Consider the following 16,484-nt stretch of genomic DNA (forward strand, 5'->3'; position numbering starts at 1 on the left):
TCTGCAAAATGGGCCCGAGAGCAGGAATAAGGCCGCCAGCAGCCCCCCTGGGCGCGGGGCGGATGAGGCCGGGCGGTGCCCGCGCGGGGAGGATGCTCGCCGGCGGGCGGGCCGGGAGGAGTGGGGCGAGGGATCCGCGAGGAGGGGTCGCAGGGCGGGGCGGAGGGCTGGCGCAGGCAGTCCCCCGCCAGAGGGGGAGGGGAGGGGCGGCGCACGTCGCGCCGCGTCGCGCGCCGCCCGCCGCCGTCTCCTACAGCCGTCACTCGCGGAGCCCGCGCCGCCTTGGCGCGCGCGACCCTTACATAAGCGTCCCCCGCGGCAGCGCCGGCGCACGCCCACCCTCTCCGACCCGCTGCGAGAAGCGGGAGATGCACAGCGCCGGCGGCACTCACCTCCTCGCTGCCGCCGCAAGTCGTCGCCACCGCCTCTACGGCCGCTGTCTCCACTGACAGGGAACAGCTGCGGTCTCCGCGCAACCGAACTTGCTGCAGTCCCAGTCCCGCCTTACGGACTTCCTATTGGCTCAGGCAGCCCAACCCCTCCTGTTATTGGGCAGCTCCCTCCGTCACTCACCGCTCCCTGCCCAGGACTCCTCCCTACGCCCGCCCGCCCGTCACGTTTAAGCCTTGGCGCCCCACGATAGCCCCGCCCCCCTCGTCCCCGGCGGGCCACTTGATTGGTGACAAGGCTGGGGAAGTCCGCCCCTGGTACACCACCGCCTACTCCCTTGTCTCCAGAGCCCCACGTGGGCCGCAAGGCCCCCGCCTTGTCCCGCAATAGGCGGAAGTGGCCGTGCTTTGACAGGCTGTGATTGGCTGTCGGCGGGGGTGGGGCCATGCGATTCATTCACTCGAGTAGCACGTGTCTCCCAAAGCCGCAAGCATAACAGATAGCAACCTGGCTCTGGGTTCGGGTACACTCAGATATGCGCTAGTGGGTGGAGAAGTCGGAGAAAAAGGGTTTGCTAAGGGCAGGAGGAAGGAAATGGCGCTTGTGCCGCACGACTTGATGTGATTGTGTCTTTTAGCAGCTGCGGTGGGCGGGGTGGGGAGTGATGGTGATGGGGAGGAATCTTGGTGTGACCTTGGACAAGAGACTTCCCTTCTCTGAGCCTCAGTTTCCTAGTCTGCAAATCGAGGCCACTCAGGACCTAGAGAGTTTAGAAGGCTTGGTTGAACGGAAAGTTTCCAAAATGGGGCTCTGTGCCAACCAGAGAGTGCAGAAGTGACCAAAACAAACCAAAATTACTGCCTCCCAGTGAAAGAAGATAGATGATTAAAACAAAAAAAAACAATGCGGCCCTGAACAGGTCTCAGCAATGATGCTCTTAAGGGTGCAAACACTGTTATCAGGTAAGAGAATTAAAAACAGCAAAGATAATAAATCAGTTGTAAACTTCCACTTTTGTTTCAGTGATAAAGATTAGCATAAAGCACTTTCCTGAGCTATTTTGCAGGATTTAACACCTCACCGCCTCCCCCCACCCCACCCCAGGTGCTCAACCAATAGATCAACTGAAAGCTGTCAACCTCTGCCCCAATTCTATGCTGAATTCCCCTCCATTCAAGCCCCTTCATGAACATGCATATACGACCCAAGCCAGTTCATGAATATGTATGTACCCTTGGCTTAAAGCTTCCCCAATTTTGCTGTTCAGGGATACACCACTCTGAGAAAAATCCCCAGTGTTCTCGTTACTTGCTGCAAGGAATAAATTCTTCCTTCTCCTGATTTTTTGGCTGAACCAAGAGATGGACCCCGTTTTCAGGAACATGGGCTCAGTGCTGGCTAGTCCCTGTGAAATTGAGTCTGGTGGCTTCACTCAGGTTCAGGTGAATCTCATGTCAATACCACCAGGTGGAGGTCTGAACAAAGAAACTAATTGAGAACTAGATATGGACCGCTGTGAACAAAGTGAAAGTGTTAATTGCTCAGTCGTGTCTGACTCTTTGCAACCCCATGGACCTGCCAGGCTCCTCTGGAATTCTCCAAGCAAGAATACTGGAGTGGGTTGCCATTCCCTTCTCCAGGGGGATCTTCCCGACCCAGGGATTGAACCCAGGTTCCTGCCTTGTAGGCTAGATTCTTTACCATCTGAGCCCCCAGGAAAGCACTATTTTCAGAAAATGGACTGCTGTGAACAAAAGTAGTATGGATTTTGGACAGTTAACTCAGACATATAAATTAGTTGAAGTCTGATTAGGAAGCAAGACATTCCTCCATCCAGGCTCTCTCCTACCTCCAGGCTGAGTTCCCCTGGAGGCCGAAGGGATATTCTACCCTAGATAGAGAATACTGCCCAGCCAAAAGCCTGGGTGGGAAGTCCAAAGTGGCTAGAAAACGCATTCCTCTGTGCAGGCGTCTGTAATACTAGAGACAGAGTCTAACTGGGACAAGGTTCTGGTGGGAACACAGATTGCTGAACCCCCACCTCCCCTCCCACCCCAGACTGTTCTTACGTGTATTAACCACCAACTCAGAGGTCTTAGAACCACCAGCACAATATTACTGTCAACCGAAAAAAGATGCACAGACTGAGAGTTGCGTGTGAAGTTTTATTTGGAGCAAAATGAGGACTGCAGCCCAGAAGACAGCACCCCACACAGCTCTGAGAAACTGCTCCAAAGAATTAGTAGGGGAAGGTCAATATATAAGTATCAACTACAAACTGGCACTTACCAAGAGCACTGCCAAGGACCGAACAACAAAGGCCTTTGCCATCTGCCTCTACGGAGATTGAACCCCACTCTGCTCTAGCTGTTGACCTTCAATAACCCCTGAGGGAGTTCAGGGTGGAGTGAGGCACTCTGTGCTCCAGGGAATCTGGTGGACAGGTCTTTAGATAGTTGGATGTTTTTAGAAACAGATTTTATGACCTCAATCCTTGCATCTCTTCATATCTAGAGAAGCACTAAATCCCTTCATGAGGACATCAGATCCTCAGGACTAACAAAAAACCTTTTGTAAATTGAGTGCTTCATGGTGTCTTCACCAAAACCTTATATGTTGACTTTCCCCCACTGCCGCTTTGGAGCAGTCTCTCAGAGCTATCTGAGACACTGCCTCCTGGGCTCCAGTCCTCATTTTGCCCCAAATAAAACTTAACTCACAACTCTCAAGTTATACATCTTTTTTTTTAGTCAACTTAAGATTTTGGTGAATGGGGAGTTCAATGCAATCAAGCACTTACAAAAAGTTTTCTGCTTGTCATGAAGAGCTGATGTCATCATGAAGGGATTTAGTGCTTTTCTAGATATGATAAGCTCCCCTGCAGGCTCAGACAGTAAAGAATCTGCCTGCAATGCAGGAGACCTTGGTTTGATCCCTGGGTTGGGAAGATCCCCTGGAGAGGGGAATGACTACCCATCCCGTATTCTTGCCTGGAGAATTCCATGGACAGAAGATTCTGGTGGGCGATAGTCCATGGGGTTGCAAAAAGTCAGACACAGCTGAGTGACCAACACACACAGATATGAGGAGATGCAAGGATTGGGATCATGAAATCACTTCCTGAAAGTATCTATCTAAAGACCTATTTATTAGATCTGATAGAGTGCCTGATGAACTATGGACAGAGGTTTGTGACATTGTACAAGGAGGCAGGGATCAAGACCATCCCCAAGAAAAAGAAATGCAAAAAAGCAAAATGGTCGTCTGAGGAGGCCTTACAAATAACTGTGAAAAGAAGAGAAGCAAAAGGCAAAGGAGAAAAGGAAAGATATACCCATTTGAATGCAGAGTTCCAAAGAATAGCAAGGAGAGATAAGAAAGCCTTCCTCAGTGATCAATGCAAAGTAATAGAGGAAAATAATAGAATGGGAAAGACTAGAGATCTCTTCAAGAAAATCAGAGATACCAAGGGAACATTTCATGCAAAGATGGGCTCAATAAAGGACAGAAATGGCATGGACCTAACAGAAAGAAGATACTAAGAAGAGGTGGCAAGAATACGCAGAAGAACTATACAAAAAAAGATCTTCACAACCCAGATAATCACGATGGTGTGATCAGTCACCTAGAGCCAGACATCCTGGAATGTGAAGTCAAGTGGGCCTTAGGAAGCATCACTACAAAAAAAACTAGTTGGAGGTGCTGGAATTCCAGTTGAGCTATTTCAAATCTTAAAAGATGATGCTGTGAAGGTGCTGCACTCAATATGCCAGCAAATTTGAAAAACTCAGCAGTGGCTAAAGGACTGGAAAAAGTCAGTTTTCATTCCAATCGCTAAGAAAGGCAATGCCAAAGAATGCTCAAACTACCACACAATTGCACTCATCTCACATGCTAGTAAAGTAATGCTCAAAATTCTCCAAGCCAGGTTGCAACAGTACATGAACCGTGAACTTCGAGATGTTCAAGCTAGATTTAGAAAAGGCAGAGGAACCAGAGATCAAATTGCCAACATCCACTTGACCATCGAAAAAGCAAGAGAATACCAGAAATACATCTACTTCTGCTTTATTGTCTATGCCAAAGCCTTTGACTGTGTGGATCACAATAAACTGTGGAAAATTCTTCAAGAGATGGGAATACCAGACCACCTGACATGCCTCCTGAGAAATCTGTATGGAGGTCAAGAAGCAACAGTTAGAGAACTTGACATGGAACAACAAACTGATTCCAAATCAGAGAGGAGTACGTCAAGGCTGTATATTGTCACCCTGCTTATTTGGGCTTCCCTGGTGGCTCAGATGGTAAAGAGTCTGCCCGCAATGCAGGAGACCCGGGTTCAATTCCTGGGTTGGGAAGATCCTGGAGAAGGAAATGGCAATCCACTCCAGCACTCTTGCCTGGAAAATCCCATGGATGGAGGAGCCTGATAGGCTACAGTCCATGGGACCCACAAAGAGTTGGACACGACTGAGTGACTTTACTTTATGCTTATTTAACTTATATGCAGAGTACATCATGAGAAATACTGGACTGGATGAAGCACAAACTGGAATCAAGACTGCCGGGAGAAATCAATAACCTCAGATATGCAGATGACACCACTCTTATGGCAGAAACCGAAGAAGAACTAAAGAGTATCTTGATGAAAGTGAAAGAGGAGAGTGAAAAAGTTGGCATAAAACTTAACATTCAGAAAACGAAGATCATGACATCTGGTCCCATCACTTCATGGCAAATAGATGGGGAAACAATGGAAACAGTGACAGACTATATTTTGGGGGGCTCCAAAATCACTGCAGATGGTGACTGCAGCCATGAAATTAAGATGCTTGCTCCTTGGAAGAAAAGTTATGACCAACCTAGACAGCATATTAAAAAGCAGAGACATTACTTTGCCAACAAAGGTCCATCTAGTCAAAGGTATGATTTTGCCAGTAGTCATGTATGGATGTGAGAGTTGGACTATAAAGAAAGTTGAGTGCCGAAGAATTGATGCTTTTGAAGTGCAGTGTTGAAGAAAACTCTTGATAGTCCCTTGGACAACAAGAAGATCAAACCAGTCCATCATAAAGGAACTCAATTCTGAATATTCATTGGAAGTACTGATGCTGAAGCTGAAACTCCAGTACTTTGGCCACCTGATTCGAAGAACTGACTCATTTGAAAAAAACTCTGAATGCCAAAGAATGCTCAAACTTCCGCACAATTGCACTCATCTCACATGCTAGTAAAGTAATGCTCAAAATTCTCCAAGCCGGACTTCAGCAATACATGAACCGTGAACTTCCTGATGTTCAAGCTGGTTTTAGAAAAGGCAGAGGAACCAGAGATCAAATTGCCAACATCCACTTGACCATCGAAAAAGCAAGAGAATACCAGAAATACATCTACTTCTGCTTTATTGTCTATGCCAAAGCCTTTGACTGTGTGGATCACAATAAACTGTGGAAAATTCTTCAAGAGATGGGAATACCAGACCACCTGACATGCCTCCTGAGAAATCTGTATGGAGGTCAAGAAGCAACAGTTAGAGAACTTGACATGGAACAACAGACTGATTCCAAATCAGAGAGGAGTACGTCAAGGCTGTATATTGTCACCCTGCTTATTTGGGCTTCCCTGGTGGCTCAGATGGTAAAGAGTCTGCCCGCAATGCAGGAGACCCGGGTTCAATTCCTGGGTTGGGAAGATCCTGGAGAAGGAAATGGCAATCCACTCCAGCACTCTTGCCTGGAAAATCCCATGGATGGAGGAGCCTGATAGGCTACAGTCCATGGGACCCACAAAGAGTTGGACACGACTGAGTGACTTTACTTTATGCTTATTTAACTTATATGCAGAGTACATCATGAGAAATACTGGACTGGATGAAGCACAAACTGGAATCAAGACTGCCGGGAGAAATCAATAACCTCAGATATGCAGATGACACCACTCTTATGGCAGAAACCGAAGAAGAACTAAAGAGTATCTTGATGAAAGTGAAAGAGGAGAGTGAAAAAGTTGGCATAAAACTTAACATTCAGAAAACGAAGATCATGACATCTGGTCCCATCACTTCATGGCAAATAGATGGGGAAACAATGGAAACAGTGACAGACTATATTTTGGGGGGCTCCAAAATCACTGCAGATGGTGACTGCAGCCATGAAATTAAGATGCTTGCTCCTTGGAAGAAAAGTTATGACCAACCTAGACAGCATATTAAAAAGCAGAGACATTACTTTGCCAACAAAGGTCCATCTAGTCAAAGGTATGATTTTGCCAGTAGTCATGTATGGATGTGAGAGTTGGACTATAAAGAAAGTTGAGTGCCGAAGAATTGATGCTTTTGAAGTGCAGTGTTGAAGAAAACTCTTGATAGTCCCTTGGACAACAAGAAGATCAAACCAGTCCATCATAAAGGAACTCAATTCTGAATATTCATTGGAAGTACTGATGCTGAAGCTGAAACTCCAGTACTTTGGCCACCTGATTCGAAGAACTGACTCATTTGAAAAAAACTCTGAATGCCAAAGAATGCTCAAACTTCCGCACAATTGCACTCATCTCACATGCTAGTAAAGTAATGCTCAAAATTCTCCAAGCCGGACTTCAGCAATACATGAACCGTGAACTTCCTGATGTTCAAGCTGGTTTTAGAAAAGGCAGAGGAACCAGAGATCAAATTGCCAACATCCACTGGATCATGGAAAAAGCAAGAGAGTTCCAGAAAAACATCTACTTCTGCTTTATTGTCTATGCCAAAGCCTTTGACTGTGTGGATCACAATAAACTGTGGAAAATTCTGAGAGAGATGGGAATACCAGACCACCTGACCTGCCTCTTGAGAAATCTGTATGCAGGTCAGGAAGCAACAGTTAGAACTGGACATGGAACAACAGACTGGTTCCAAATCGAAAAAGGAGTACATCAAGGCTGTAGATTGTCACCCTGCTTATTTAACCTATATGCAGAGTACATCATGAGAAACACTGGAATGGAAGAAACACAAGCTGGAATCAAAATTGCCAGGAGAAATATCAATAACCTCAGATATGCAGATGACACCACCCTTATGGCAGAAAGTGAAGAGGAACTAAAAAGCCTCTTGATGAAAGTGAAAGTGGAGAGTGAAAAAGTTGGCTTAAAGCTCAACATTCAGAAACGAAGATCATGGCATCTGGTCCCATCACTTCATGGGAAATAGATGGGGAAACAGTGGAAACAGTGTCAAACTTTATTTTTCTGGGCTCCAAAATCACTGCAGATGGTGATTGCAGCCATGAAATTAAAAGACGCTTACTCCTTGGGAGAAAAGTTATGACCAACCTAGATAGCATATTCAAAAGCAGAGACATTACTTTGCTGACTAAGGTCTGTCTAGTCAAGGCTATGGTTTTTCCTGTGGTCATGTATGGATGTGAGAGTTGGACTGTGAAGAAGGCTGAGCGCCAAAGAATTGATGCTTTTGAAATGTGGTGTTGGAGAAGACTCTTGAGAGTTCCTTGGACTGCAAGGAGATCCAACCAGTCCATTCTGAAGGAGATCAGCCCTGGGATTTCTTTGGAAGGAATGATGCTAAAGCTGAAACTCCAGTACTTTGGCCACCTCATGCAAAGAGTTGACTCATTGGAAAAGATTCTGATGCTGGAAGGGATTAGGGGCAGGAGGAGAAGGGGACGACAGAAGATGAGACGGCTGGATGGCATCACTGACTCAATGGACGTGACTCTGAGTGAACTCCAGGAGTTGGTGATGGACAGGGAGGCCTGGCGTGCTGCGATTCATGGGGTTGCAATGAGTCGGACATGACTGAGCAACTGAATTGAACTGAACTGAACTGAACTGATGCTGGGAAAGATTGAAGGCAGGAGGAGAGGGGGACGACAGAGGATGAGATGGCTGGATGGCATCACCGACTCAATGGACATGAGTTTGAGTAAGCTCCGGGAATTGGTGATGGACTGGGAAGCCTGGCATGCTGCAGTCCATAGGGTCACAAATTGTCAGACACAACTGAGCGACTGAACTGAACTGAACTGAACTGAAAGACCTGTTACACCAGTTTCCCTGGAGCACAAAGTGCCTTATTCTCCACACTGAACTCCTTTCAGGGCATGTCGATGGTCAACAGCTGCAGCCACATGGGATTCAGTCTCCTCCGAGGCAGATGGCAAATGCCCTTGGCAAGCACCAGTCTGTAGTTGACACCACTTAAGTCCCTCTCTAGGGAATGGAATCCTCTATATTGCATTGCTAGTATTAGAAGCTCTCCAAATGGCTCTAATGTGGGTCAGTGTTGAGACTCGCAGAGAGACCTAGAGAAGTTATTACCCAGACTCCCCTGGTGATAAGAATCCCCTGGGGCTCTTTAAAAATAAAAGGGATTCCTGGACCCCAGGCCTCTCTGGATTCTGAGTCACAGGGTGGGACCCAAAATCTATTTTTTTAAACAAACCTCAACCTGTGAAATTGATTCTTGAGGCCCAGGAAGCTTGGGGAACTTGGCTGAGTTCCTGGGAAATGCAGGGGAAGATGATGTGGGAGAGACAGGCTGAGACCAGCCTGTGGAGTGCTGGCCAGGAGGTGCACAGGCCTCTGGAGGGAGTGGTCCCGGGGCAACTGCAGAGCAGCTCAAGGCTTCTATTAGTCTGGGAGTATGTCTGCTTCGGCGTTTGTTTGTTTTTAATTTAAAATTTATCTTTTTATTAATTTATGGCTGCGCTGGGTCTTCATTGCCGCAGGGGCTTTCTCTAGTTGCAGTGCATGGGTTTCTCATTGCAGTGCTTTCTCTTGTTGCATGGACTCTAAGGGCACAGGCTTAGTTGCTCCCTTCATGTGGGATCTTCCTGGATCAAGGATCGAACCCATGTCCCTGGCATTGGCAGGCAGATTCTTAACCAGCAAACCACCAGGAAATTGCTTGCTTTAGTGTTGCTAAGTAACTGTTACTTTGGGGAAAGTTCTTGGTTTTTATCTTCTGTACTCCCATCCCCTCCTCACACTTGAACATCACTTCTACAAAAGATGAGTTTGGCGCACTGTAGATGCTTAATATATAGCTTGCAAATGAAGGAATGGAAATCATCAGCCCACACGTAGTGTTTGAAACTACAGAGTGAATGGGACCATCTCCAGAGGCTGAGTAGGGTCCGGTAGAGAGGGGAGTCCAGACAGCACCACACTTTAAGGGGAAGAGGAAAGTTAAAGAGAGGGAGGCACGGGCTGACAGGGAGGACGGAGGTGTCAGCAGGGCCAGGAAGGAAAATGAGGTGATGGGGACAGCGCGATTCCTTCACTCCACAGTCATTTTAGCTGCACCAAGAGACATACAGTGAGAACAAGGTATTTTCCCATTCCCTGGCTGCTCCCAGACCAGTGAAGATACACAAAACTCAAAGCACTCCATTTCAGAACAGAGTGGTGCTATGCTAGAGATAATGGTCAGAGTGCCCGTCCAAAGAACTCCTTACTCCATGAGAGGGGGCTTGGAGGACTTCCCGGGGGAGGCAAAGTTGATAGCTAGACAGATACATACACACATAAACCAAGCATTTATCAGATGAAGATATTGATAAAAAGGACCCCACACATGGCCCAAGCAAAGGTGAGGGACAGCATGTTGCGGTCAAGGCATGGAGAGCGTCAGCGAGGACAGCTCGCCAGCAAGTGCAACCTGAGAGGGGCTGTGGGGAAGGCCAAGAGAAGGACTGAGAAGGCTTGGGTAAGCAGAAGCATCCAGGTCAGTGGGGGCTCCCAGATAAAGCCATGAACCCTTGTAGCAGTCACTGTAAACCCAGAGACAGCCCACCCCTCTGTGTTCTCTATTCAGAAAGCCAGAGTTGCCCTGAGAGCTCACAAGGACAACCTAGATGTCCCAGATCTCCTGTCCTGAGATGACACAAGAAAATCACTTTTTTTTTTAAATTAATAAAATTCTAGCAGTTTGAGCTGAAACCCAGCCTCACAGCTGGTGAGATCTCAGGATAAACTCTTACTGATGGAAAGACAGGGTAAGGCGCTAGGCTGTGGTGAACATGCCCCCTCACTGCCTGAAGAACACCCTTCTCTGCAGGCTGGATCGTGTCTTCTTTCTAAGCATCAGGGAACCCTCAATGGGCTGGGGACGGTTCAGGAGTAGCTCTTCTGTTCTTCTTTGTAAGTTTCCCTCCCCTCCCCACCCCCACATCCTCGAGGGGTCCAGGCCACTCCACCCACGCTTTTGTGATGAATCCCCCAGACAGAAGTCCATCCCATCATAGGGTCTCTACAAGTTGGGCAGACCTTCCACCTGCCAAGGTAGATCCAGGTCTAGCAACTCTCCAGGTCCATATCAAGGGCTCTGCCCATAGGTTGAGACAGAGAAGGGTAAGGTCCTCCTCCTAGCTCTGAGCCATAGCTCCCCTGGACCTCCCACCATCCCTGAACAGGTACACTGTACCCATTTTTCAGGTGTGGATACTGAGGCTCAGAGAAACAAACTGATGCCTCTCTGGATCACAGAGTTATTCAGGGGCAGAGCTGGGACTGAACCTCCAGTTCACTGACCCCAAGATTGTGCTCTTTCTGCTCCACTGGCCACCTCGGTATAAAACAGAAGACAGGAATGTTTAGACTTCAGATTTCAGAGGAAGAACTTTGGTTTGAAATTTGACTCCTAAGATCACAGTCCTCAGAGGTGGGAGGGCCTTGAGCAATAATGTTTCCAAGACTTCCCAGGAGAAACAGATCTCCTGGAACGTGATTGTACAGACAGCTTTTCAGGCCACCGCCCAGACCTGTCTATGCCAGGGGCTTGTGATGGGGCTCAGCAACTGGTGTTTTTTTAACAAAGGAAGTTTGGGGTACCCTAGCTAGACCCTCCCAGCTCCATTTTACAGACCAGGAGACAGGCTCAGACAGGAAAAGGGGCAGATCCACCACTGACAGTCATCATGTCCTACCTATTTGGAGAAAAAAAATGCAAGAGCACCCGTGTGACCAGCGCTGGGACCCTGCAAAATTATTGATAGATGCTTTGTCTAAACTGAGCTTCCCTGGTGGCTCAGTGGTAAAGAATCCACCTGGCAATTCAGGAGACACAGGTACCATCCCTGATCCGGGAAGACCCCTCACTGCAGAGCAACTAAGGCTGTGCGCCACCACTCAGCCTGCGCTCAGCGCCCGGGATCCGCAGCTACTGAGCCCACGTATTCCAGAGCCTGCACCAAGAGAAGCCACCGCAGTGAGCAAATGCCCTGCAGCTAGAGAGTAGCCCCTGCTCGCCGCAACTAGGGAAAAGCTTACCCAGCAATGAAGACCCAGCACAGACAAAATAAATAAATAAAACTGTAAACTGAGATTAATCCTCCCCTGATTCCTCAGAGTGCTGCCAGGACCACATACACGAAGCCCTAAGGGCGATGCCTGGCTCAGAGCGTGGGAGCTTTTGTAAGCGTTTTTACTGTTAGGTAAAATGGTACGGAGAATCCCAAATGAACTTTTTGGCCAACCTAACATTTATCCTTCCCTTTCTCTGATTTCTCCAAGTGCTAAGTTGACCAGAATCTCTTGTTGAAACTGACACCCTGGCATTTCAGCTTCCTCTGGAGAAATAAAGACCAAAACAATAGACCATTGTTCTGAAGTAAAAGAACTAGTTCCCCCTCAAATGTACTGTATTACAAGACCTGCTTGGGCAAAGAAATAATTTATATTATCAGTTGAAATACATGCAAACACTTAAAATTAAATATGTATATCTGTGGGCTTCCCAGGTGGCTCAGTGGTAAAGAATTTGCCTGCCAGTGCAGGCGTCACAGTTCGGTCCCTGGGTCAAGAAGATGCCCTTGGAGAAGGAATGTATTCCTTCTAATTCTTCTTGTCTGGGAAATCCCAGGGACAGAGGAGCCTGGCAGGCTGTAATCCATGGGGTCGCAAAAGAGTCGGATATGGCTTAGTGACTAAAACAACAAGCAAACAACAAGTGTATATCTCCACAACCCCTGCCCTGTTTCTTGTGGGCATCATCTTTTCAAGGAAAATTCTAGTGGCACTAACCACTAGGCTCACGGTTCTGTCTGATCACCCTGAAGGGTGCCTGAAGACTGGGGTGAAAAATGGGGGCGGATGGGGGTGGAACGCACATTTGCTGAGGACTCTGTTTGCTGACCTGACTCTGCGGGACTGCACTCAAGGCCCACTACTGACTGTGTCTCACTGGGTAAGTTTCTTCACCTCTCTGAGCCTTGTTATTTCATCTGAAAACGTGATCACAGAGGTAAGGCTCCCAGAGGAGGGCCCACTCCATCCCCGTTGTCTTCAGGATCAGTCAGATTCTTCTTCCTGGCCCTGGAAGGAAGAGCGACAGCCAGTCTGCCTTTCCAGTCTTTTCCCACTCAAAGTGTAACTCTTTCTTCTGTTCCCAGGCTTTGGTCACCCACAGGAGCCTGCCCCCATCTCTACTGCAACAGTCCTCCACGCCCTTGAGGCTGGGCTCCAATGCCACCTCCTCCAGGGAGCCTGCCGGGATTCTCCCAAACCAGATAGGGTCTCCCATTCTCTTCTGTGCTCCCTCAGCACTGGGTGTCTGTTTTAAGGTACCTTCTTTGATGTACAGAAGAATTCCTCCTTTTCTGCGGGTGGAGGTTCTACCCTGCTCCCCTCGGCCTAGATATCATCAAAACAAGATCTTGCTCACAGTGTGTAGGTTTGGAGCAATTTCACTGGATCAGGAGTAAGAAAGAACTGGGCAGCCTGCCCCAGTTGGCAGCCTTCCGCCTAAGCAACCTTAAATGACACCAGACGTTTAAGTCTCGGACCACCTTAGGGAAGACTGTGTTTCATTCATGTTAAGGCATACATTCTGCACCACCACCCCAGCACACACACACTTCAACCTCTGAAACGGGGCTATATCTTCAATGAATGGGCAGTGGATATCCTTTCTTACTGATGTATAAAATAATGCTACCTTTCCATCAACACCTTCTTAGATTTGATGAGATAAAATAGCATTCCTTTTAATAGCTGAGTAAGTCTAGGGGCATGAGGTTAAGCTGCTCACTCAAAGCACCTAGCAGGACTTTCCTGGTCGTCCAGTGGTTGAGAATCTGCCTTCCAATGCAAGGGACATGAGTTTGACTCCTAGTCGGGGAAGTCAGATCCAACATGACAAGGGCGGCGAAACCCCTGTGCCTCAAGGAAGAGTCTATGTATCGCAACTAAGACCCAACGCAGCCAAATAAATAAACGGTTTTTTAAAAAAGCACATAGCTGTCACAGCCACTGTGATGACCCCCAATGACCCAGCCTCCTTGTGTTTATGCCCTTGTGGGTCCCCTCCCTTGAGTACCGACTGGACTTGGTGACTTGCCTTGAAGGAGCAGAATACGGCAAAAGTGATGGGAGGTTATTTCCAAGATTTAAATTCTGCAAAGAATCTGACCTCTGCCCACCTGCCATCTCTAGCCCTCTCACTTGCTGGCTCCCACTGAAGCCAGCTGCCATGATATGAGTTGTCCTCGGTAACTGAAAACAATCAGCAAGAAACTAAGACCCTCAGTACAACAACTCACAAAGAAGTAGATCCACCCTCAGTCAAACCTGGACGTGACTGTAGCCTCCTGACTGAAGCCTGTGAAGGACCCTGGGTCAGAGGCCCCTGCTAAGCCGTGCCTGGATCCCAGACCTATAGGAAGTGAGGTCATACCTGAGTGCTGCTTTAAGCCACCAATTTTGGGGGTAAATAGTTACAGAGCAATAGACGCATAATAATGTCCAATACTGAAGGCCAAGCATTGACTCTATCATGTCTTGGGGACACAGGTAAAAGAGATGTTGTTCTAGCTGTCAAGGGATATCAAGTGTACCAGGGTGTAATATTCTGGTGTGACTGCTGCTACCATGTGTATTGGGAGGGCCAGAAAGGGGGCTGCCTCCCTAACCCAGCTGAAGGGTCAGGCCCACTTCCAGGAAGCTGCAGCTCAGCAGGTTCTGGAAAGGTGAGAGCTTACCCACCTGGTGACAAAGGCAGGGAGGCAGTGGGGAGGGAAGGAAAAGAACATATTTTCTCCTGGTCCTCCACGGATTTGTGGATTTGGGAAATTGTTGTAAGATTACACACTTGGCAAGAAGGTATTTGGCAGCTAGAGGCGTGACGCAAGAGCAAGTGATTCACCCTGACACGTCTCAGAAGCCTGTGAGTCATCAGCAAGCTCTTCCCAGCCCAGACTGGGATGAGCGGGAGGATCTGACCTAACTGCACTGCAGGGAAGGCGTTGATGATTGTGTAATGGTTCTGTTGCTTTTTAACCAGGGTCAGGGTTGGTCTGTGGCTCAGGTGCTAGAGGTGTGGTTAGAGTTGGAGGGATGGTCACAGTCCACCTCTAAGACAGGCTGGGGCAGCGGGTCAGGGTCCGTTTTATGAATTCCCTTCTTCACATTGGCCCTCCCTTGGCTCCTCTGGCGGGCAGTGGGGGGAAAAGGGGGAGTGAACCTGGCAGATAGCAAGAGATCCTGAATGCAAGGAAGGCCTAGAAATTCTGAGAAAGGAGAAAGAAGGAGCAAGATCAGGGGTATGGGATGAGCCAACAAGAGGTCTTGCAGCCAGCACTTCCCTGACCCCAGACAGGGCACCCCGTGCATCACCCCAGACACAGAGGACGCAGGACTTCTGCCTCTGCTACCAACACCAGGACAGGAGGGCAGAGCGGTTGGAGCACAGGCTCTAAAGCCAGGCTGGCCAGAGCAGGAGTCCCAGCTCTGCTGAGTACAGGGTGTGCTTAATCTGAGCCTCAGTTTGCCAATCTACAAAATGGGGAGCTATCAAATGAAGATAATAATTCCCATTTTGTAGGACTATCATAAGGTTTAAAGGAAATATAGGGAGGAATTAGCTCCAGAACCAGTAAAAATGCTCAAAAAATAGTGGTAAAAGCAAAAAGGAGCACGGACCAGATGTGTGAGGTCCCTTATAATCTTGAAATTCTAGGATTCGAAGGATTGGCTGGCCCAGCCCAAGTCCCTTTCTCCTCCCCGCAGTCTTAGGAGAAAGAGCTGCTCCTGGTAGTCTTGCCCTTGGAGGGACCTGCATTCATGATTTCATTTACTGTTCACAACAACCCACTTTATAGATGAGAAGACTGACAAAGAGGGGGAAGGATTTGCCTCAAGTACTGATTAACACCGGCTCACTTTTATTGAGCTCTTGCTGCAGGCCAAGCCCTGGGCTTGGCACAGCGTCATCGCATTTAGTCCTCCTGACAACACATGAGTTATCCGTCCCTGTTACAGACAAGGAAACCAGGGGGAGAAGGCACCCGGCGTTGCACAGCTATGGGTGATGGAACCGCAGTGTACCTAGGAGCAGCTGGTCCTCAGAGCCTGAGCTCGTAACCCTATCCGATCGTAGAAAATTATGGGCAGAGTTAGACCTGGAAAACACCTCACACTCCGAACTTTCAGCCCCAGAACTAGCCTCTTTTTTTTTCTTTCTTTCTTTTTTAAAATTTCTGATTGTAGTAAAAATATACAGAAACAAAAAATGTACCATCTTAGCGATTTTTATATGTACAATTCGGGAGTGTTATATACATTCACATTGTTGTACAACCAAACTCCAGAAGTTTCTCACCTTGTAAAACTGAAGCCTTGTAGCCATTAAACAACTTACCACTGCCCCCTATCCCCTCAATTCTCCCACCTCCCCACCCCACCAGGCCCTGGCAACCACCGTGCTACTTTCTGTCCCTGTGAATTTGACCATTCTAGGTTTGAGCTGTCCTGTTTCTTAAAAGCCTGTCTCTGTTTTGCTGTTGGGCCACCTGTTCTCACTGTCAACAAAATGTTTGGACAGCCAGAGCTACAAGAGTTCAGGGGAGGATAAGATCTTTGGGATGGGTTAGTCAGGGAAGGCTGCCTGGAGGAGGAAGAGGGAGGAGGAGGAGAGGAAGCCTGTACCCACTTCCGTGGGCGGTGGAGAGGCAGTGGTGTGCTGCGTGGGTGACTCAGGGATGCTTGACCCTGGTGGCCTGCCCTTTGGTTTACGACAGCCACCTCAGCAGCACCAACCTTTGTCCCCAAGGGAGCTCCTGTCAGGTGGGTGGGGGCACCAGGCCATCTCAGAAGGC

The 16,484-nt window shown here is 48.2% G+C and overlaps 1 protein-coding gene across 3 annotated transcripts in view; it reads right to left on the reverse strand.

The window, feature by feature from the left end:
• The window catches only part of PC (pyruvate carboxylase), a 99,684-nt gene extending 99,244 nt beyond the window's left edge, over positions 1–440 (reverse strand). Inside the window, exon 1 of one of the 3 annotated variants that reach the window (XM_052661585.1) lies at positions 393–440. The gene's annotated coding sequence lies outside the window, so the exon portion shown is untranslated. The remainder of the gene's footprint in view (positions 1–392) is intronic. The other 2 variants (XM_052661586.1, XM_052661589.1) reach the window with 2 other exon arrangements.
• Positions 441–16,484: the final 16,044 nt, after the last annotated feature.

The sequence above is a fragment of the Budorcas taxicolor genome, chromosome 25 (genome assembly GCF_023091745.1).
Source record: "Budorcas taxicolor isolate Tak-1 chromosome 25, Takin1.1, whole genome shotgun sequence".
Lineage (NCBI taxonomy): Eukaryota > Metazoa > Chordata > Mammalia > Artiodactyla > Bovidae > Budorcas > Budorcas taxicolor.